Source organism: Sarcophilus harrisii, chromosome 1 (genome assembly GCF_902635505.1).
Source record: "Sarcophilus harrisii chromosome 1, mSarHar1.11, whole genome shotgun sequence".
Lineage (NCBI taxonomy): Eukaryota > Metazoa > Chordata > Mammalia > Dasyuromorphia > Dasyuridae > Sarcophilus > Sarcophilus harrisii.
In genome coordinates, this window is record NC_045426.1 from 162445777 (window position 1) to 162468283 (window position 22507).

General features: G+C 33.3%; 1 protein-coding gene across 1 annotated transcript in view; it reads right to left on the minus strand.

Moving 5' to 3' along the window:
- The window catches only part of SCAMP1 (secretory carrier membrane protein 1), a 101889-nt gene extending 82032 nt beyond the window's left edge, over positions 1 to 19857 (minus strand). Inside the window, exon 1 of the mRNA XM_003759421.4 lies at positions 19774 to 19857. The gene's annotated coding sequence lies outside the window, so the exon portion shown is untranslated. The remainder of the gene's footprint in view (positions 1 to 19773) is intronic.
- Between the last annotated feature and the right edge of the window lie 2650 nt (positions 19858 to 22507).

Here is a 22507-nt window from a genome sequence, read left to right on the forward strand (position 1 = left end):
CTTCTGTTTTAAACAGAAGTTCTTAACCTCAGTATGTGAACTTTAAAAAAAAATTAAGTTTATTTCAACATAATTAGTTTCTTTTGAATTTATACATTTTAAAGCATTATTTTGAAGTGTCCATGGGCTTTACTGAACTGCTAAAGGAATCTATAATGATAAAAGAGATTAAGAAACCCTAATTTAGAAACAGAGGTTCCTTCTTAAGGGAAAAGTTCTATTATGCTTTTTAAAATTTTTTTTTACCTTTTAAATGCAAAATTTATAACATATGTAGCAAATACTCTCTGGTTTTTTTCTTCCAGAATCAGATTGTTGTCTTTCACTGTATTGTAAAGGCATCATAAAAGATTGAATGCTTCTCCTCTGCTGCTCTGAGCTCAAGTCCCAACTAGCTGTATTCTCTTAATTTTAAGTTAGAAACTGATAACTAGCATCCTAGTTCTGTTTAACATTGGGGCATATAACTTCAAAGCTACAAAAAGAAAAAGCCTTTAAACATTTCTCCCAAAATCTCCAAGGCTTGTTTGCTCTACATCTTTCAGACTATGATGGACTAGACTCAAAAATTAGCTCAGTTCCTACATAACTTTGGTCCTACCAAATTTATACACAAATGTGACATGACTACCATATTAATCCTTCACCTTGGCTGAGGTCCCAGAGATTCCTCCAAAAAACTATTCCTTGGGGCATCACTACCATTGGTACTTCATTGACTCTGGCATCGCAGTTGATTTCCAGATTCCTATGGTTCACTTTCTCAACTGGGATGGGGAAGTCACTGAAGCTTACAGGCCTCTTTGAATACCTCTGAAGCCAGTAAGAGCCTCATCTATTCACCACATGATCTGCTTACTAGAACTAGTTATAGAATTTCTATGCATGCTTTTCATTTTCTGCAATACATTTCCCTTACTCATCATCACAATTCTCCCAGAAGCAACTCTTTATTTTTTTTTTTAATAATTAAAACTTTTTATTGACAGAACCCATGCCTGGGTAGTTTTTTACAACATTATCCCTTGCACTTACTTCTGTTTTGACCTTTCCCTCCCTCCCTCTACCCGCCCCCCCCCTCCCCCCATGGCAAGCAGTCCTATACACGTTAAATATGTCACAGTATATCCTAGATACAATATATGTGTGCAGAACCGAACAGTTCTCTTGTTGCACAGGAAGAATTGGATTCAGAAGGTAAACAGAAGCAACTCTTTAACATCTTCTTCCACGTAGAGCAATTATATCAGCCAAGCAAACAGTTCACCTGCACGAGATCCCATTAGACATATATTTATAATAAAACCCAAACTGCTCACACAGCATTAATACCCAAGTAATACATGCTGGGAAGTGAGATGGCTCAATGGATAAGAGTACTGGGCCTAGAAACAGGAACACCAGTTCAAATCCAGTCTCAGACACTTGCTGGGTAAATCATTTAACTTTTATTTCCCTTAATCCACCAGAGAAGATGGCAAGCCAGTCCAATATCTTTGCCAAGAAAATCCCATTAACAGCATTGGTGTGCTATGGTCCATGGAATCACAAAGAGTTGGACAAAACTGAACAACAAATGTACATATTAGAAACATAGCATAGTCTGTATAAAGTTTACTCTTACTCTCTGCCCATAATAGAAACAGTGCTATGGGGCAAGATGCCCAAAAGGCTATGAAACTGTTACTTATTCTGATGAATTTGATACATATTGTCCTTTAAAAAAAAAAAAAAAAAAAAGGAACTAAGATCCTACAGAAGTATTTAAGAAAGTGAAAAATTAATGATAAAATCAGCACAAATAAGTGTGTTTCTAGAAATGCCAGGGAAAAGTTTTCTTTTTATTATTATTATCTGAAAAGGCATAATCCATATAACAATTTTCCCTTCAAAAATGGTTTCGAAAATTTCTCATCTTTACAAAAGCAAACTTTTTTTCATCTACATTAATTTTACTGAGAAAGGAATATAATGGCATTTACAAAAACAATTTTACCAAATGCACAGGATTAAAAATAAATCCAAAACAAAGCACATAGTAATAATTGTTATTTTCTAAAGATCTCCATGATTTCCCACAAGATAAATTAGATAACTAAAGTTAAGTGTTGTCAGGCCTCAATGGCAATATGTCTTGTCAGGTGATGCTATCCAAAAAATAAAAGATTTCTTCCTCATTCATGATATAGAACAAATACTAAGAAGTTAGAGACAAATGCCTGACTTTTCAGATAGTTACAGGAAATATAGTCAGAAAAAAGTGTGTTTCATATAGGTCTGTCCCATGTACAAGTTCTGTATTGATGTAGGCCTTGTAATGAATAATAAGGCATTTAAATACCAAAAAAAAAAAAAAAATGTTTTATACTTATGGAATAGGAGATTGGTCAATGAAAGTCCAGTGCTTACATCATACTCTTCCAAGTATCAACCTACAAAAAGCCTTAGTAAACTTCTTATAAGATATTACAATACAAAGTATGCCTAAATATACTTTGAGGACTTGCTGCATGTTGATGAAAAGCCTTTTAATTGGCTGCTAAGCCAGAAGTGACTGTGCAAAACAAACAGAAATAAAATGAAAAGATTTCTCTTGCTCTTTCTGGCATTTTTCAAGTAAGAAGGAAGAAATACTGTGTACCTCCAAGTAGAGAGTGAGGTAGAAAAACACCAGCAGCATGCACTCTTGCATCAGTCTTATCAGCCCACCTGGAATACCATATGGCCAAAAATGTCCCTGTTTCTTTTGTCCCTGGTGTATCTGTTCTTTGATGATCTTGAATAAGTATCAGCAACTAACACTTATATAATACTTTAAGGTTAACAAAGCACTTCATATATTTGATACTCAAAACAACCCTATTAGGTTAAGTGCTATTAGCCTTATTTTATTTTATTTTTAATTAAAGCTTTTTTATTTTCAAAAAATTTCAAAAAAAATTCAAAAAAATTTTAATTTTCAAAATTTATTTAATTAACCTTGTATTCTAAAATTTTCCCCTTAGCCTCCCACTCCCTCCCCTAGATGGCAAGTAATTCAATATAAGTTAAACATATGCAATTCTTCTATACATATTTATATAATTATCGTGCTGCACAAGAAAAATCAAAGGGAAAAACAATGAGAAAGAAATCAAAGTGCAAGCAAACAACAACAGATTGAAAATGTTATGTTGTGACACCCACTCAGTCTCCACAGACCTCTCTCTGGGTGTAGATGGCTTTCTTCATCACAAGATCATTGGAATTTAGCCTCATTTTATAGGTGAGGATTTTGAAGCTGACTGAAATCAAGTGATTTACTCAGGATCATACAACTAGCAAATATATCATGCAATATTTGGACTCGGACATTTCTGACTCTAAGTACAGTATTCTATCCATAATGCACCTATGAGGATATCTACTATTAATTATCTATTATGACATTTATTATTTTAATAGAGAAGAACAGAGAGGGCATATTAGTCAATTAAAATGTAGAATCAAAAAGTATAAAATCTGTTTTCACCTTCCATTCTACTGAAGGTAAAACAAAAGACAACAAAAAGAGCTGGGTTTGAATCCCAATTTTGCCCTTTACTATCTTTGTAAGGCTCAATATGTTTCCTGGGCCCCAGTTTCCTCAACTATAAAACAAGAGAATTAGGCTAGAAAATCTTTAAAGACTCTTCCAAATTTAAATACTATGAATGTAGGAGTAACCTGTTGGGTATCTTAATAATGATTTCCAAATATGTTTATAAAATATGTAGAATAAAAGAATTAAAAAGTTGGAAGATACCTAAGAATTCATCTAGTCCACTCATTTTATGAATGAGAAAATTGAAACCCAGAGACATAAATTTGCTCAGTCATACAGGTAACAAGTAGCAAAGGGAAAATTTGAACCTAGGGAGTTAACGCCAAGATCAGCATTCTTTCTCCTCTTCTACAGTGTCTCCATATCTCTTTCTTTCTCAGAAATGGCTATAGTATGTTGATCACCTGTTTTAAAATTAAAACCTATTATCTATTAGCAAGCAAATTTCAACAAGCAAATATTCAATACAACCAGCATTTATAATTCTACCAGAACTGATCTAGGTACTAGGAATACAATGATAAAATTATTTTAAAAGTTCCTACCTCAAGTAACTTACATTCAACTAAGGGACACAATAGATATGTAGCTAAGTAAATATAAAACTTGCAAAAAGTAAACACAAAGTAATTTGGAGGAAAAGGAGGAAGTATTAACAATCCGGGAATCAGGAAAGACCTTGAATAAGATGTGGCCCTCTTGGCAAGCTTTGAAGAGAGCTAAATGTAGCCAAGAGTTTGATTTGGCCCCCACCTTTGGAATGTGGACATATCCAACTACTTACTTCCTTCTCCCACAAAATGAGAACTTTTCTAGTCACCACTCCCAATTTCAGCTCTACAGAGCGATTTCTTTGAATTTTCTTGAGTGGGAAAATAATGAATTGAATACTGTGACTCAATAATGCCTATTCCCCATCACACACAGACACATGCTATACCTCCTGAAGAAGAAGAGAAGGGTCCAAATTTGCCCTACTTTCGACATCAATATCAATTTTTTTTTTTTTTTTGGTTCTTATAGTGCTGGATGAGGAAAGAACTTCTGCCCTTATATTCAGAGAAAAAGGGACCATTCTGTGTTTCTTTATCTTACTCTCATATTCTGCTATTCACTTTCTCCCTTCTCTCTGCTCACCCCTTTGCCAATAACAAAGGACACAACTGGGAATAACTATGAAATTAATAAAAAAAAAGAAGGTATGAACATAAGTATAAGTACAAAGAATAGGGAAAGTTAGGAATAGACACTGGTTTTCTAGGGCAGGGAAGAACGAAACAAAGAGGATAAAGAGGGATAAAGAGAGTAAAAGAGTCACCATCTTCCTTCTCAGCAAATTTCATCAGTCTTTCTTTAGCCTAGAGATGCCTCCCTGATTTAACACACACACCTATCACAACAGTAGCAATGAGAACTATTGCAACTAACTGTCCTTCCATCTTCTCACGAAACTAAAAATGATAGCCTAAAATTGAACTGCTCATGATAAAGCACTGGCAATTAGTTTCCCAAAAATCACACAATGAGCTTCCTCCACTCCTTCCCCACATTCTTTTTCTATCCGTTGATCATCCCAAGCCAAAGAATTACATTCTTGCCAGTTGGACATCATACCCAGAATGTATTTCTCTTTGGAAGGGAGAGATATTAAGAGTAAGATAAAGACTCCAAGATACAAGGTGAGACGGGAATTAATTTCATGTATTAAGACAACCTGAGCAGAGACATGGGGCCAGAAATAAAATTTATTGCTAAGCATTCTTAGCCAGCCCACTGTTATCAGCCCCAATCCTAACCATTTCTCATCATTAATATTGCAAAACAGTGACTGTTGGAATTAGTGATGTTGTGAAATCCAAATATTGATTATATATTTCATATTCAATTGTGTAACTGCAAAAACCCAACCTTCTTCTTTGAGTCTAAGTAAAGAAGCTCGTGAGTCCAAAAATTCAGTCTTTCTGAGCTAGTTGCCAGCCTTCCCTCATTCACTGTTAATTAAATAGAAATGCTGACCTTGGCTTTAGAAGTTTAATTTTCTCATTTAGCATTCTAATTCCATGGATACTGTTATCTCAACTACATCTGCAATCATTCCAGCCAAGGGAAGCATGCTATTTCGTTTAACTTCAGTCTCTGAGAAACTGAATGATTATTTGCATATCATACTTGAGAAGCATATTAGATGACCTAGTCCCATCTTAAGGCCCCATCCTTGTAAATTTTAGGTGGCCTTATCTTATGACCAGGAGCCTTTAAGTCTGGTGCTCCTGTCCAATATCAATGAGCTCAAAATGCAACTGGTGCCCATAAATTCACAAAAATAATCCTAATTGAGAAGTTAACCTCATTGTACAATATGTTTCTCCATTAATGCAAACAATCATGATCCTCCAACTCCCTGATGTTGCCAGTTCCATATGATTTTTGTTGTGTTCTTTGTTCGGTTTTTCTAAAAGGGTATTGCATCTTTAATTCTGGGTCTTTTGTCAGGGCAATGTTATTGACCCATTTATTAATCAGTTTTGTACTTGTTAATAAATAAGCTTATTTTTTATAGAATTATCTCAGTTTATCTTTTGTTAAGTTTCATACCTATGTGTGTGTGTTTGTAAAATCATATAAATATACTTCAGTCTATCAGTGGATGGAGTTGGATGCCAGCTTCCTTCACAGGACCTTTGTAGTTGATTTGAATATTTGTAGTATTCAGAATAACTTAATCATTCACTGTTATTTTTTAATATTACTGTTACTTTATGTGTTCATTTCACTCTTCATTATTTCATGCAAGTCTTTCCATGTTTTTCTAAAATCACTGAGCTCATTTTTTCTTACAGCACAGTAATATTCCTCACAACCATATATCACAATTTATTCAGCCATTTTCCAATTGATGGGCATCCCCTCAACTTCCAGTTCTTTGCCATTACAAAGAAAGCTACTATAAACATTTTAGAACATGAGAGTTTCTTTTCCTTTTTCTCTGATCACCTTGGGAAACAGACTCAATAGTGGATCACAGGATATTCACAGTTTTGTAATTCTTTAAGTATAATTGCAGTTTCAATAGTGGATCACAGGATATTCACAGTTTTGTAATTCTTTAAGTATAATTGCAGTTTATTCTCCAAAATGATTGGATCAGTTCTCAAGTTTACCAATTATGTATTAGTATCCCATTTGAAAAAAACATCCCTTCCAATATTTGTCATTTTCTCCATTATTTTAGCCAATCTGAAAGTGTGAGATGTCTCAAAGTTGTTTTAATTTGCATTAGAGCATTTTCCCATATGTACCTTTGATTTCTTCATTAAAAAAATTATCTGTTCATACTTCTTGACCATTTATCAATTGGAGAATGCCTCATATTCTTATAAATTTGGTAACATTCTCTATGTATTTGAGATATCTAAGAAAACTTTTATCCAAGAAAACTGTCCATGATTTTTTCTCTAATTTTCTGCTTTCTCTCTAATCTTGACTCATTGGTTTTATTTGTATAAAAACTTTTAAATTTAATATGATGTAAAATATCCATTTTAATACTCACATTTTCTGTCTTCTGTTTACTCATAAATTTTTCTATCATAAGTCTAATAGATTATATGATCTATGTTCTTCTAATTTTCTTATGCTATCTCTCTTTATATCTAGGTTATGAATCCATTTTAATTTTATTTTGGTAAATTGGATAAGTTATAGGTCTATACCTAATATCTGCCAGTTTTCCCATAATTTTTTCCAAATAGCAAATTCTAATCCCACAAGCATAAATCTTTACATTAATAATAAAAAAAAAATTACTCTAATTATTTACTGCTGTGTGTTGTATATCTACTCTGTTCCATTGGCCAGCCTTTCTATGTCTTAGCCAATACCAGATGATGTTGATATTTGCTATTTTTTAATACAGCCTAAGATCTGGTACTGCTAAACTTCCTTCCTTTTATATTTTTTCATTAATTTTTTTTATTATACTTGATCATTTTGGTTCTTCTTAATGAATTTTGTTATTTTTTTCTAGTTCAATAAAATGATTTTGATAATTTCGTTATGATGCCATTGAATAAGTAGATTAAGACAGAATTATCATTTTCATTGTATTAGCTTTGCCCAACCCATGAACAACTGATGTTTCTCTAGTTCTTTAAATGTGACTCTATTTGTATAAAAAGGATTTTATAATCATGTTCATCTAGTTCTTGGGCTGGTCTTGTCACATATATTCCCAGTTATTTTATGCTGTCTGTAATTATTTTAAATGGGGTACCTCTTAGTATATCTTCTTGCAGCATTTTGTTAGGGGCATACAGAAATGCTAATGAGTATGTAGGTTTATTTTATATCCTGCTTTCAAGATAGGAAACTTTGTTAAAATTAATATTTTTTTCAACTAGCTTTTTTAGTTGAATCTCTAGTATTATTCAAGTATGTAATATTATCTACAAAGAAGTAGTTTTATTGCTTCCTTGTCCATTCTGATTCCTTCAATTTCTTTTTCTTGTAATATTATAATATTTGTAATAATAAAATGGATATCCTTGTTTCTTTTTTAAAAATTTTTTTGATTATAGCTTTTTATTTACAAGATATATGCATGGATAATTTTTCAGCATTGACCCTTGCAAAACTTTCTGTTCCAACTTTTCTCCTCCTTCCCTCCACCCCCTTCCCTAGATGACAAATAGACCAATACATGTTAAATATGTTAAAGTATATATTAAACACAATATATGTATACATATCCATACAGTTATTTTGCTGCACAAGAAAAATCAGACTTAGAAATAAGGTAAAGATAACCTGAGAAGGAAATAAAAAATGCAAGCAGACAAAAACAGAAGCAGTGGAAATACTATGTTGTGGTTCACACTCGCTTTCCCATAGTTCTTTCGCTGGGTAAAGCTGATTCTCTTCATTCTTGAACAAATGGAACTGATTTGGTTCATCTCGTTGAAGAGAGCCACGTCCATCAGAATTGATCATCCTATAGTATTGTTGTTGAAGTGTATAGTGGACATCCTTGTTTCATGTGTAATCTTATTGGGAAGGCTTCAAGCATCAAAATACTTGCTGATGGTTTGAGGTAGCTGCTGCTTATCATTTTAAGGAAAAATCCATTTATGTCTACACTTCCAAGTGTTTTTTAATAGAAATGAATGTTGTATTTTGTCAAAAGTTTTTTTTCTGTATATATTGATATAATCGTGATTTTTTTTTGCTCTTTTAAATCACAATCAGTTATGGGAATAGTTTTCTCTAAGTTAAATTATCCCTGCATTCCTTGTATAAATCCTACTTAGTCACCATGCGAAAGAATTTTTATATTCATCTTCATTAAGGACATACAATTTTCTTTCTCTGTTGTTTTTTTCCTGGTTTAGATGTCAGCACCATATTTCTTTTATTACAGGAACTTAGTAAGACTCCCTTTTTGGCCTGTCATTGCAGATAATTTACTTAATATTGGAATTAATTGACTTTTAAATAGTTGGCAGAACTCACTTGTAAATCCACCTAATCCTGATGATTTTTTCTTAGGAAGCTCATTTATAACATGGTCAAGATCTTTTTTCTAAAATAGGTTTACTTAGATATTCTGTTTTCTCTTTTGTTAATCTAGGCAATTTTTATTTTTGTTTTCTTCCATTTCACTTAAATTATGAAATTTATTGTCATGTAATTGGACAAAATAATTCCTAATAAGTATTTTGATTTTATCTTCATTAGTGATATGTTCACCCTTTTCATTTTTGAAATTTGTGATTTGGTTTTCTTTTTTTAATCTTATGAACTAATGATTTATCTGTTTTATTTTTTTTTTTAACAAAATCAACTACTAGTTTCATGTATTAATTCAATCTTTTTTACATTCCATTTTATTAGTCACCTTTAATTTTTAGGATTTCCAATTTAATATTTAATTGGAAATTTTAAATTTGTTCTTTTTCTAGCTTTTTTTTTTTCATTGCATACTCAATTCATTGGTCTGCTCTTTCTTATTTTATTGATATAATCATTTAGAGATACAAATTTTCCCCTGATTACTGATTTTGCTGCATCCCATAGCTTTTGATATGTTTTCTTATTATTACCCTTCTCTTAAATAACAATTATTTGTTGTTTCTATGATTTGTTCTTTAACCCACTCATTCCTTAAGAGTAAGTTTTTTAGAGGCAGCTAGATAGTGCAGTGGATAGAGCACCCACCCCCTCCCCCCCACTGAAGTCAGGAGGCCCTGAGTTCAAATTTGGTCTCTGACACTTAACACTTCCTAGCTTTGTGACCCTGGACAATTTACTTAACCCCAATTGCCTCAGGAAAAAAAAAAGATTAGTTTATTTAGTATACAATTATTGTATTTTTATTGTCCTTTGTTAACTATAATTTTATTGTATTATGAGCTGAAAAAATGTATTTAATATTTCTGCTTTTCTGCATTTAATTATAAATTTTTGTGATCTCAATACATGTTCAATTTTTGCAAAGGTACCATGTACCAGGAAAAGTTTATCTTTTCTATATCCATTCAACTTTCTCCAAATACCTATGTCTATTTTATCTGAGATTCTAGTTATTTCCTTGACTTCTTTTTTATGTTTTGGTTTGATTTATTTAGTTCTGAGAAGAGAAGGTTTAAGTTCCCCATTATAATAGTTTTGCTATCTACTTCCACCTGTAATTTATTTAGCTTTTCCTTTAAAAATTTGGATGCTATAGCATTTGGTGCATATAAGTTAAATATTGTCTATTACTTATTATTTATAGCACCTTTCATCATGTTTCCCTATTTATCTCTTTTAATTAAAGCTATTTTAGTTTTAACTTTGTTGAGATCATGATTGCTACCCTTGCTTTTTTTTTCTATCAGCTAAAGTATAATTTATTCCAGCCCTTTATTTTTATTGTATATGTAGCTTTCATTTTAAAATGTGTTTCTTATAAACAATATAGTGTCAGATTTTGGGTTTTAATTCATTCTGCTATCCATTTTCATTTCATGGGTAAGTTCATCTCATTCACATTTAAAGGTCTAATTACTAATTGTATATTTCCTTCCATTCTATTTTTCCTCACTCTTTATTCTTCTTTTCCATTATTTTTATTCATCCCTCCTCAGATATCTAATTTACTCTGATTACTACTACCCAACTTGAACCCTTTCTAAAGATTCTTCCCATATACTCTCCTCTTGCCCTCCTATTTCTTGACCTGCATGCCCTGCTGAGAGTCCCTTTTTTATCCTATTGATGAGATTTAGATTTAGGAAACCAAAATGAAATTAGGCTTTCTGGTGGTTAGGGAGTTAAATGATAAGGTCTAGTGGCAGGTTCCTGGTTCAGGTAACCAAATGGAGAGAGATTTGGCTCCCCTGCAATCTTTTGGGATTCGGCGCAAGGAGAGGGAGTTTTGGGGCTTCCCTTCTGGCGGTGCAGAAGTTCTCTGTAAAAGAATTTACAGACCCAAAAACCTAGATTGATAAAAGGGTTTATTAAGGGGATTGGAAGAAAGGTTAGAAATTTTGACAGAGAGGCATAAAGTCTGGTTAGGGAAATAGGTGAGGGTAAAGAGAGGATGGAACTGGAAAGAGTATTCCAGTGGGCAGAGGCCCTTGACATGCCAAGCGTGGAGCTGGCATATTTGGAACCTCAGCAAAGAAAGTTTTAGTTTGTTTTGTTTTATAATGAGAGCTTTGGCTACAAGCTGAAGGGGGCTCGTGGGTGGAGTCCCAAGTTGGCTCCTCCCTGAGTTTCAGCTTGGGCTAGAATTTGAATTGAATTCAGTGAGTTTCAGGACTGAGTCAACCCCACCCAGCTAACAAAAATGGAACTGTTTGTCCTTTGGGGCAGGGTCCCTTATTGAATCAGAGTTGAAGGAGATTTTCTCCTTCAAGGATTTTCAGAGTTTCGGGGTCCCCTCTTCACTATCACATTACTCTCCTATTTCTGTTAAGACTTTTATATCCTCCTAGATGAATATGTTATTATCTCTTTAATCCAGTTCTAGCACTACCAGCCCTCCACCTCCTTTTGTCTGTCAATGTAATAATTCTTCCATTCACACCTCACATATATAATTGTTCCATTTTACCTCTTTTTACCCAATTTTTTTAGGATTATCCTATCATATTCAGCACAATACCAAAGCTTCTATTGATGTATGCTCTTCTAAAACTACCCCAATAACTATAACTTATCATATTCTTAAGAGTTATAGATCATGTTTTCTCATATAGGAAATAAATAGTTTGATCTTAATAATAAATCCTTGATAATTAGTGTTTCATGTTTATCATTTTATATTTCTTCTGATTCTTGTAGATCAAATTTTCCATTCAATTCTGGTCTTTTTCACACAAATACTTGAAAGTCCTTTAATTTATTAAATATCCATTTTTTTTCATGCAGGTTTATATTCAGCTTTAATTGGTAAGTTATTCTTGGTTGCAGACCCACTCTCTCCTTTTGCATAGCCTTTGCCAAGCCCTTCAATCTTTTAATGTAGAAACTGTTAATTTGTGTATTATAATGACTGTAATTTTACAGTAGTTAAATTGTTTCTTTTCATTTACTTGTAGTATTTTCTCCTTGACCTGGAAACTTCAAAATAGCTATAATGTACCTGAAGTTTTCATCTTTGGATTTCTTTCAGATGGTGAACAATGGATTTTTTTCTTATTTCTATTTTTATCATTTATTTCTAAAATTTCAGGCCAATTTTCATTCATAATTTCTTGAATTAGGGTGTTTAGATAATTTTTAAAATTATGATTTTCAGATAGTCCAACAATTTCTATTTTGTCTCTTGATCTGTTTTCCAGGTCATTTTTTCCCCTTATGAACTGTTTCATATTCTCTTCTATTTTTCATTCTTTTGATTTTGCTTTATTATTTCTGGGTGTTTTATGAATGCTTTAGTTTCCCTTTGTTCAATTCTAATTTTTAAGGAGTTATTTTCTTCCATAAGTTTCTGGATCTCTTTCCAATTGCTTGACTTTTTAAAAAATAATTTTCTTGATTTTCTTCACTTTTCTTATTTTTTTTCTAATTTTTCCTCAACTTATCTTATTTGATTTTTAAAGTCCTTTTTAAGCTCTTCTAAGAACTCTTTTTGGGCTTGTGACCATTTTACATTATTCTTTTAAGTAGATTTTTTTTTTTTTGATGTCACGATCTTCTGAGTTTGAACTTATATCTTCACTATTACCATAGCAATTCCCTATGATAAGGTTCTTTCGTTTTGCTTACTCATTTTTTTAGTGGTTTATTTTGTGGCTTTTAAGTTTGTGTTAGAATCAGACTCTAGTCCCAAAGTGTAGGGGATAAGATCTCAAGCTTCATGTTTTTCATGCTATCGGTTTTTTTTTTTTTTAACTTTATCTGGAGATTTGATCTCAAGTACTCCTCTCTACCCCAAACTCACAACCAGTAATTCTGAAACCACAAACACTGTTACTCTATGTGAATCCTCAGATGGCTCTAAGGTTCAGCTTAATTCTCTCCCTAGAACCAAAACCAAGGACTCCACACCCCTGCCTCTGCTCTTCTGTGACTATACTCACCAGCCTGGGACCTGTCTGGTCAGCACATCCAGGCTCTCAGCCAATGTCAAGCCAGAAGACGACCCTGGTGAATTTCACTGATCAATGGTCTGACTCCTACACTCTAAGTAAAAGTTCCTGAAGTTAAGGTTTCTATTTACGTAGCTGCCCCCAGGGCTTGTTGTTTGTTGACTCGGGGGTTCTATCCTCCTGGGAGATTAGATTTTCTTAAGTCCTCCCAACTTGTCACAGCCTGGACAAATTTTTTTTATTCTAACTTTTAATTATTTCTGCTCTGTCAAAGTTAACTTTGAGACATTATTTTAAATTGTTTCTGGAGAAGTTTTGGAAAGCTAAGTTCCTGCGTTATTTTTCCATCTTCCCTGAATCTTCTCCTGCTCCATCATTTTTGCCAGTCTCCTTACAAAGCATTTACAGAAACAAACCAACCAAGGTCCAGGAGAGTGGTAAAAAACAAAACAAAAATAACACCAAAAAAACAAAAAAACAAAAAACCTTTATGGACTTCTTTTTAAAATAATTTGATGAGTTGCTGGGGCAAAATATATATTAAAAGACTGAACGATGGAAGAATAATTAATTTGGAAAATGAGCCTAGGAAAGATTGAAGAAGGACCCCCAAAACTCAAAAACTCCTTGAAGGAGAAAATCTTCAACTCTGCCTCAGTGAGGGATCCCATCCAAGGGAAAAAAGACAAACAATTCCATCCTGTTATCTAGGTGATGTTAGTTCAGTCCTTAGCAAAAGAATTCCAACCCTATTTAATTAAAGAAACTCATTTAATTCTATTCAAATTTCAGCTCAAGCTGAAACCCAGCTGTCCCAGACCCAGACCCAATATAACAGCTTCTTCAGCAAAGGTCTTTTGCAAATGGACCTTGGTAGCACCCTTTGCTGTCAGGACCTTCTGTCCACTGAGAACTGCATTCTCAGTGTGAAACTTCTTTTCCATTGGATCTGTCACTATACAAGTCAGTCTCTTGGTAAAATGATTTCTATCTAACAATAAACTTTCATTTTGCAACTAATAATTCAGGAATGAGTGAATTCTTTCACTCCTAAAACCTGTGGCCAATTTAAAGGGAATTCTTTTTTTTTTTTTTTTTTTTTAATTTAATAGCCTTTTATTTACAGGTTATATGTATGGGTAACTTTACAGCATTGACAATGGCCAAACCTCTTGTTCCAATTTTTCCCTTCTTTCCCCCACCCCCTCCCCCAGATGGCAAGATGACCAGTAGATGTTAAATATATGAAAATATAAATTAGATACACAATAAGTATACATGACCAAACCGTTATTTTGCTGTACAAAAAGAATCAGACTCTGAAATATTGTACAATTAGCCTGTGAAGGAAATCAAAAATGCAGGTAGGCAAATATATGGGGATTGGTAAAGGGGATTCTTAACAACTCCCTTATAGCCACTAATCTAGACCACTCAAACAGCATCAAGATGATTTAAGAATCAGTGAAGTATATAAAAACTCATGAACAAAAAGAATTTGTATATCATATTTTTAAGGAATCATGAATGAAAATGGCACAGATCTATTAGAACCAGAGAACAAAGTACATAAAAAGACTCCACAAATCATCTCCTAAAAGAAACCCCAAAGTTAAAACTCCTAAAAACATAGTAACCAAAATCCACTACTTGCAAGTCAAAGATAAAAAAAATACTATAAGCAGTCAGAAATCAAAAGTTCGAAAACTGAGGATTCACAATTAGGATCACATAAGATTTAGCTGCTACTACTATATGAAAGTTGAGAAAGAATATTATTGTTCTATAAGAAATGATGAGCAGACTAATTTCAGAAAAGCCTGTAAAAATTTACATGAATTGATGTTGAGTGAACTGAGCAGAACCAAGCAAACATTGTACACAGCAATAGCAAGTTTATGTGATGATCAACTTTGTGGGACTTGGCTCTTCTCAGCAAAGTGGTGATTCAAGAAATTGCAATAATCTTAGGTTGGAAAATGCCATTTGCATTTAGAGAGAGAATTATGAAGACTGATTGTGGATTGAAGCATAGAGTATTCTCACTTTTTTTTTTTTTTTTTGCCTATTTGTTTTTTCTTTTTTGTGGTTTTTTTCCCTTTTGGTCTCATTTTTCTTTAACAGTATGTCAAACATGGAAACATGTAAAAGATTGTACATGTTAAACCTATATCAGATTGTTTGTTGTCTTGGGAAGAAGCAAGGGAAGTAAAAACATTTGGAATATAAAATCTTACAAAAATGAATGTTGGAAGCTATCTTTATATATAATTGAAAAAATAAAATACTATTGAAAAGAAGAGTTGAGAGCATGGAATATGATATTACAAAAGGCAAAATATATAGCTTTACAAGCTAGAATAACATCCAGCAAAACTTAGAATTATCCTAAGTAATAGTGATCTAGGAGGGGAGGGGGAATGGATTTTTAATGATATCAAGGGCTTCTAAGCATTACTAAAAAACAAAAAACAAAAAAACCCAAAATTTGTCTTCCTTTTTAAACTATGAGCTCCTTAAGAACAGAAATGATCTTTTGCTTTTCTTCCAACTCTCAGTGATTAGCGCAGTAACACATAGTAGGTATTTAATAAATTTTTATCGACTGACTAAGCAGAGAGAGACAAAAACAGAGGGGGAGAGAGAGAGAGAGAGAGAGAGAGAGAGAGAGAGAGAGAGAGAGAGAGAGAGAGAGAGAGAGAGAAGAAAGGGTCCTTTCCTATTATCATCATCTTTGGCCCTCAACTTAACCCACCTCCTTATGCCCTTATTTCTCTTAAGAGCATTGCCATCTTCAAGTCCCTCAAATTTGTATATCTTTATAGCATGATACAGTTTTCCTTTCCTGTATAAAGAATTTCCAAATCCTGATAATTTTATCCCTATAGCATCCATCCCATTTTCTCCATTCACACAATTACCATAGTTCCTCAACACTACTAGAAATCTCCTAATTGGCTTCCCTGGCTCCAGACTCTCCTTTCTCCATTTATTACTTTAGAAGGCTGCCAAAATAATCATTCTTAGGTGCAAGATTGACACTGTCGTGCTCCTTTTCAAAACAAAACCAAACAAAACCATCAAAGTGTTCCTATTTCCTAAAGAATAAAATATAAATTTAGCTTGATATTTAGACTCTTCATAACCTGATTTCAGCCTATCTCCTCAGGTTTATTTTATATTATTTCCCTTCCCACACTCTAAATTCCAGTCAAACTGGTCTACTATTTCCTGAATAAGCCGATATATTCATAAGAGCTGTCACACATGCCTAGACAATATTTGGACAATGTTGCAATACTCTATCAGAGAGAAAACACCTAGTCATTAAAGTGTGTGTGTTTGTGTGTGTGTATATGTGTGTGTGTGTGTGTGTTTATAGAGGTGTGGTTTTCATTTTGAAATCGCCCTTTTATACAATTAAATTTACTGATTAGAATAAAGATAAAAATCAAGACTAAAAACCATTACATTGAATTCCCAATCCCTATATTTATGCACACCTGCATTTTTGATTTCCTTCACAAGCTAATTGTACAATATTTCAGAGTCTGATTCTTTTTGTACAACAAAATAACGTTTTGGTCATGTATACTTATTGTGTATCTAATTTATATTTTAATATATTTAACATCTACTGGTCATCCTGCCATCTGGGGGGTGGGGGGTGGGGGTAAGAGGTGAAAAATTGGAACAAGAGGTTTGGCAATTGTTAATGCTGTAAAGTTACCCATGTATATATCCTGTAAATAAAAGGCTATTAAATAAATAAATAAATTAAATTAAATTAAAAAAAAAAAAAAGATAAAAATCAATACCAAATTAGAAAAATAGATAAGGATGAGAAGGCCCTATATACAATACAACAGCTTCAATCTGATCTATCTTAACAAGCTGTTTATTCTGGGAAAATGGATAAAACTACACATAATGACCCTGACTATCACCATCTCTTAAAATATTTTAACTGAGATAAGGTAAGTACTTAAAGAAAGCCAAAAGAGATCAGGAATCATGTCATCTAGCAGTCGATCTCTTTGCCAAGTGAAGATACCAGGTCATTATGGCTGAGTATGACAAAAGATGAACACTATCTCCTCACATAAGAGTTAAAAGAATTGTGAATGAGCTTCAGAAAGTTTTAAGGAAGAACAGCTGTCAGATCATGCCAAGAATATGTATAGATCAATCTATATAGATGATAATAAATTTGAAATAAATAAAGTAGGCCTACATTTCTATAACACTCTAGTCTCACCATTAATATTAGGGAAAGCCCCAATGTTTTCACTCTCATTTAATATTGTTATAAAGAAATCTTATATTGTTGTGCAGTTGTATTGTGCTTATATTCTTTTATTCTCCAAAAGAAAAACTTGTTTTTTCTAGCCTAGCCTTTCTCTGTCCAACAGGCTATTTATTACCCAGTCATGTCTACTTCTCCTGCCTGATAACCCCTTACTCATGCTCTGTTCTTTTCTAAAAACCCTTTCTATCTGTACCTTCTATACCAGAAAGCTTCTAGGCTAGTAACTTTTAGTTTCCTACCTAATTGATATCTCTCTGCCTATCACCTTTTGGTTTGAAAACCAATTAAGCCCATCTGAGCAGGACTGCTTCCTTCCTTATAAAACATTTGAGCAAGCCTGATGTAATGATTTGGAAAATGATTCCATGAAGCATAAACTCTGAAATCCTATATTATGGTGACATCTTTTTTCCCATGGCATGAATGATATCACTCCTAAGTTTTCCTTGTGCCATTCTTAGTTGTTTCATTTTTCTGTCTTTTCCTAGTCTAACTTTGGAAATGTTCATCCTAGCTCCATTGTAAGGGAGATCATTGGACTATCTTAGTTTGTAGGTATCAGTCAATTCTCAGGTTTAGAGAGTGGAGGCCTCTCTACCTTGGAAGCATCAGCCCTTGTCTTAATGTGAAGGGATCAGAATAACAGAATCATAGAATATCAGAGTTAGGAGAAATACAACAGGATCAACCAGAGAGAGGGGGGGAAAGGGAGAGGGAGAGAAAATGATGAATCATTATAATGATTATCTTGTTCCCCCCAAAAGAAAGCAGCAAATACACCTCCTTCTTTGAAGAAATAGAGAACTATTGGTATGGAACCATTTTATACATACACATATGTATATGTGTTTTATCAGGCTTAATTTATGTGTTGATTTATTTTAATGGACTTTTATTTTACTTTCTTGTTGGAGGGGAATATCTGTATAGGGGAGAGGTAAAAGATATTATTAGGGAAGTGAAAATGATATAAAAATTGTATGTACCTATATATTCTTTTTTTAATTATAACTTTTTATTTTCAAAATATATACATGGATAAATTTTGACATTCACTCCTAAAACACCTGTGTTCTAATTTTTTCCTCCCTTCCCCCTCAGTCAGCAAGTGATCCAATATATGTTAAACATGTGCAATTCCTCTCTCTATATTTCCATAAATATCATGCTGCACAAGAAAAATCAGATCCAAAAGGAAAAATAATGAGAAAGAAAATAAAATGCATGCAAAAAACAACAAAAAGAGTGAAAATACTATGTTATGGTCCACATTCAATTCCCATAGTCCTCTCTCCCTGGGTGCAGATGGCTTTTTTCATCACAAGACCATTAGCACTCTGGTCTGAGTCATCCCATTGTTGAAAAGAGCCATGTCCATTAGAATTGATCATCGTATAATCTTGCTGTTGCCATGTATAATCTCTTGGTTCTGCTCATTTCACTTAGCATCAGCTCACAGACGTCTTTTCAGGCCTCTCTGAAATCATCCTGATCCTTTCTTATAGAACAATAATATTCAATAACATTCATATACCATAACTTATTCAGCCATTTTCCAACTGATGGGTATCCACTCAATTTCCAGTTTTTTGACACTACAAAAAGGGCTGCCACAAAAAGATGTTTCTGGGATATAAATCCAGTAGAAACACTGCTGGATCAAAGGGTACCTTTTGATAACTTTTTGAGCATATTTCCAAATTGCTTTCCAGAATGGCTGGATCCATTCACAACTCCATCAACAATGTATTACTGTCCCAGTTTTCCCACATCCCCTCCAACATTTGTCATTATTTTTTCCTGTCATTTTAGCCAATCTGAGAGTTGTGTAGTGGTACCTCAGAGTTGTCTTAATTTGCATTTCTCTGATCAATAATGATTTAGGGCACCTTTTTATAGACTATAAATGGTTTTTATTTCTTCATCTGAAAATTGCCTATTCACATCCTTTGACCATTTATCAATTGGAGAATTTCTCGAATTCTTATAAATTTGAGTCAATTCTCTATGTATTTTAGAAATGAGACCTTTATCAGAATCCTTGAATGTACCAATATATTTTTATAATGGGTCTAAATACTGTAGTTCAGATATTTGTCCCTTAGTAATGTGATGAGTCTCAGAAAATTCAGTAGTAGCCTGAATTAAATATAGCTTTTTTTTTTCATAATCTTCTTATAATATAGGCTCTAATGGACAATAAAATGGGAGTAAAATTGTATGAAACATGTGGAAGAAAAGATGTGAATGATCCAAAAATAATAGTACTTGACCGCTCAGCTATGGTGAATTTTCCATTCACTTACCTTACAATAGGGGTTAACACAGTATCTGTAAAGTTGAAATTCTTGAACTAGGAAGTACAAAATATATTGTCAAGGACAACCAAGTGAGAACAGAATGTTGCCACTATTGTGATAAAATGTTCTAGGACAGAATTCATAAGGATAAATGGTGACTTCATAGAATACTATGGAGGTATTTTAAATGGTTAATGATTAAATCTAATCTTAACCTCTTTCTGCTCTCTCTCAAATCTTCATTTTCTCCTTATCTACTGGTTCCCTCCCTATTATTTCAAGCTTTGGACCTAAGATCAGGAAAACCTAACTTCAAATCTAGCCTCAAACATTTACCAATGTATGATCCTGAACAAGATAAACAGTACCTACCTTCTGGGGATGTTGTGAGGATCAAACAAGATAATATTTGTAAAAAGCATTTAGTACAATGCCTGTCATAGTAAAGAGTATGTAAAAGTTACTCTCTTCCCATCTTCCCACTGTGGTTCAGGGCCTAATCATTTCTTACCTGAATTATAGCAAGAGCTTCCTAATTTGTCTCCTTACCTTAAAACTCTTACCACTCCATTCCATCTCATACACTGATGCCAAAGATATTTTCCTTAAGCTCAGATTTGACCATGTGACTCCTTTCTTCAATCAACTCCAATGGCTGCTTTTTACCTCTAGGATCAAATGTGACTCCTCAGTTTAACTTTTAAAGCTTTATATAACTTCAATCAATCTTTTCAGCTTCAGTGGACATTACTTTTCTTCCTACACTCTTGAGATCCAACCAAATTGGTCTTTTCCCAGTTCTTCACATAAGTTCACACTGGCACTTCATTCCAGTGCCTTGGCACTAGCCATTCTTTATACCTGGAATGCTTCACTCATTCAAAAAAAACTCTTGCCTTCCTTCAAGAGATTCCTCAAGTACCACCTTCTACTTGAAGACTTTCCTACTTAGCCTAACTGTCAGTGCCTTCTCTCACAAATTACCTTGTAAATAACTAGTTGTAAGTTTTTGCGTTCTCTTTATAGCTTCTCTCTTATTTTCCTTGCATATATGTGTGTGTGTGTATAATGCACATACACAAATGTATGTATATATACATATGTAGAGAAATATCTATATCTATAAAGGTAGAAAGAGAGAGAGAGATTCATATCTATATAGAGAGAAACATAACTACATACAGATCTATATTTATGGAGAAAATTCTTTCTATCTATATATAGAGATGTCTATCTTCCTATATTTTGAAAGATCTGCATCTATCTATCTCCCTATATTTATTGAGAGGGAGGGAGAAAGAGAGAAATAGAGAGATAGATAGATAGAGAGAGAGAGAGAGAGAGAAAGAGAGACACAGAGAGAGTCTCTTTGAAAGTAAGAATTGGTTCATCCTTTGTATTTATATCCTGGGTTAAAACATGATATTTGGCACATGGAAAAATGCTGCTTAATTAATATGTGTTGATTGCTTGACTACTTGAAACACATTCAATTCTTTGTATACTGTGAAAATAGAGCAGAAGAAATATTTTTTCTTTTTAATAACTTTATAAGAAATAAGAATTTACTTTACTTCTTACTATTTTTGCCCTTTGAAATGTTACATTCTACAAAGTTTCTGGAGTAAGAGTATTTCACCTATAAATTGAAACTGAAGAAAGAATCTTCAGCAGAATCTTGAGAAATAGGAAAATAGAAGTATTAATCACATTAATGACCTATTTCCTTACTTCTAGAAAGAAATATATCCAAGTCTATCATGAATCCTTTAAGGAAAAAAAAAAAAGCTATTTTCAGGTTCTTCCACTTTTCTTTAGTGAGGGAAATTTTGAAAAATAATATTTTTAGAATTTATATTAAAACAGTAATTGTGACAATAATTGTTTTTACAGAATATGTTCAACATTTTTGTTATATATGCTATATTTCCAGATGCTCCAAGTCATTATTAATCAGAGAAATGCAAATTAAGACAACTCTAAGATACCACTACACACCTGTCAGATTGGCTAAGATGACAGGAAAAATTAATGATGATTGGGAGGGGATGGGAAAACTGGGACATTGATGCATTGTTGGTGGAGTTGTGAACGAATCCAACCATTTTGGAGAGTAGTTTGGAACTATGCTCAAAAAGTTATCAAACTGTGCATACCCTTTGATCCAGCAGTGTTACTACTGGGATTATATCCCAAAGAGATTATAAAGAAGGGAAAGGGACCTGTATGTGCACGAATGTTTGTGGCAGCCCTTTTTGTAGTGGCTAGAAACTGGAAACTGAATGGATGTCCATCAGTTGGAGAATGGCTGAATAAATTGTGGTATATGAAAATTATGGAATATTACTGTTCTGTAAGAAATGACCAACAGGATGATTTCAGAAAGGCCTGGAGAGACTTACACGAACTGATGCTGAGTGAAATGAGCAGGACCAGGAGATCATTATATACTTCAACAACAATACTAGATGATGACCAGTTCTGATGGATCAGGCCATCCTCAGCAACGAGATCAACCAAATCATTTCTAATGGAGCAGTAATGAACTGAACTAGCTATGCCCAGAAAAAGAACTCTGGGAGATGACTAAAAACCATTACATTGAATTCCCAATCCCTATATTTATGCACACCTGCATTTTTGATTTCCTTCACAAGCTAATTGTACAATATTTCAGAGTCTGATTCTTTTTGTACAGCAAAATAACGTTTTGGTCATGTATACTTATTGTGTATCTAAT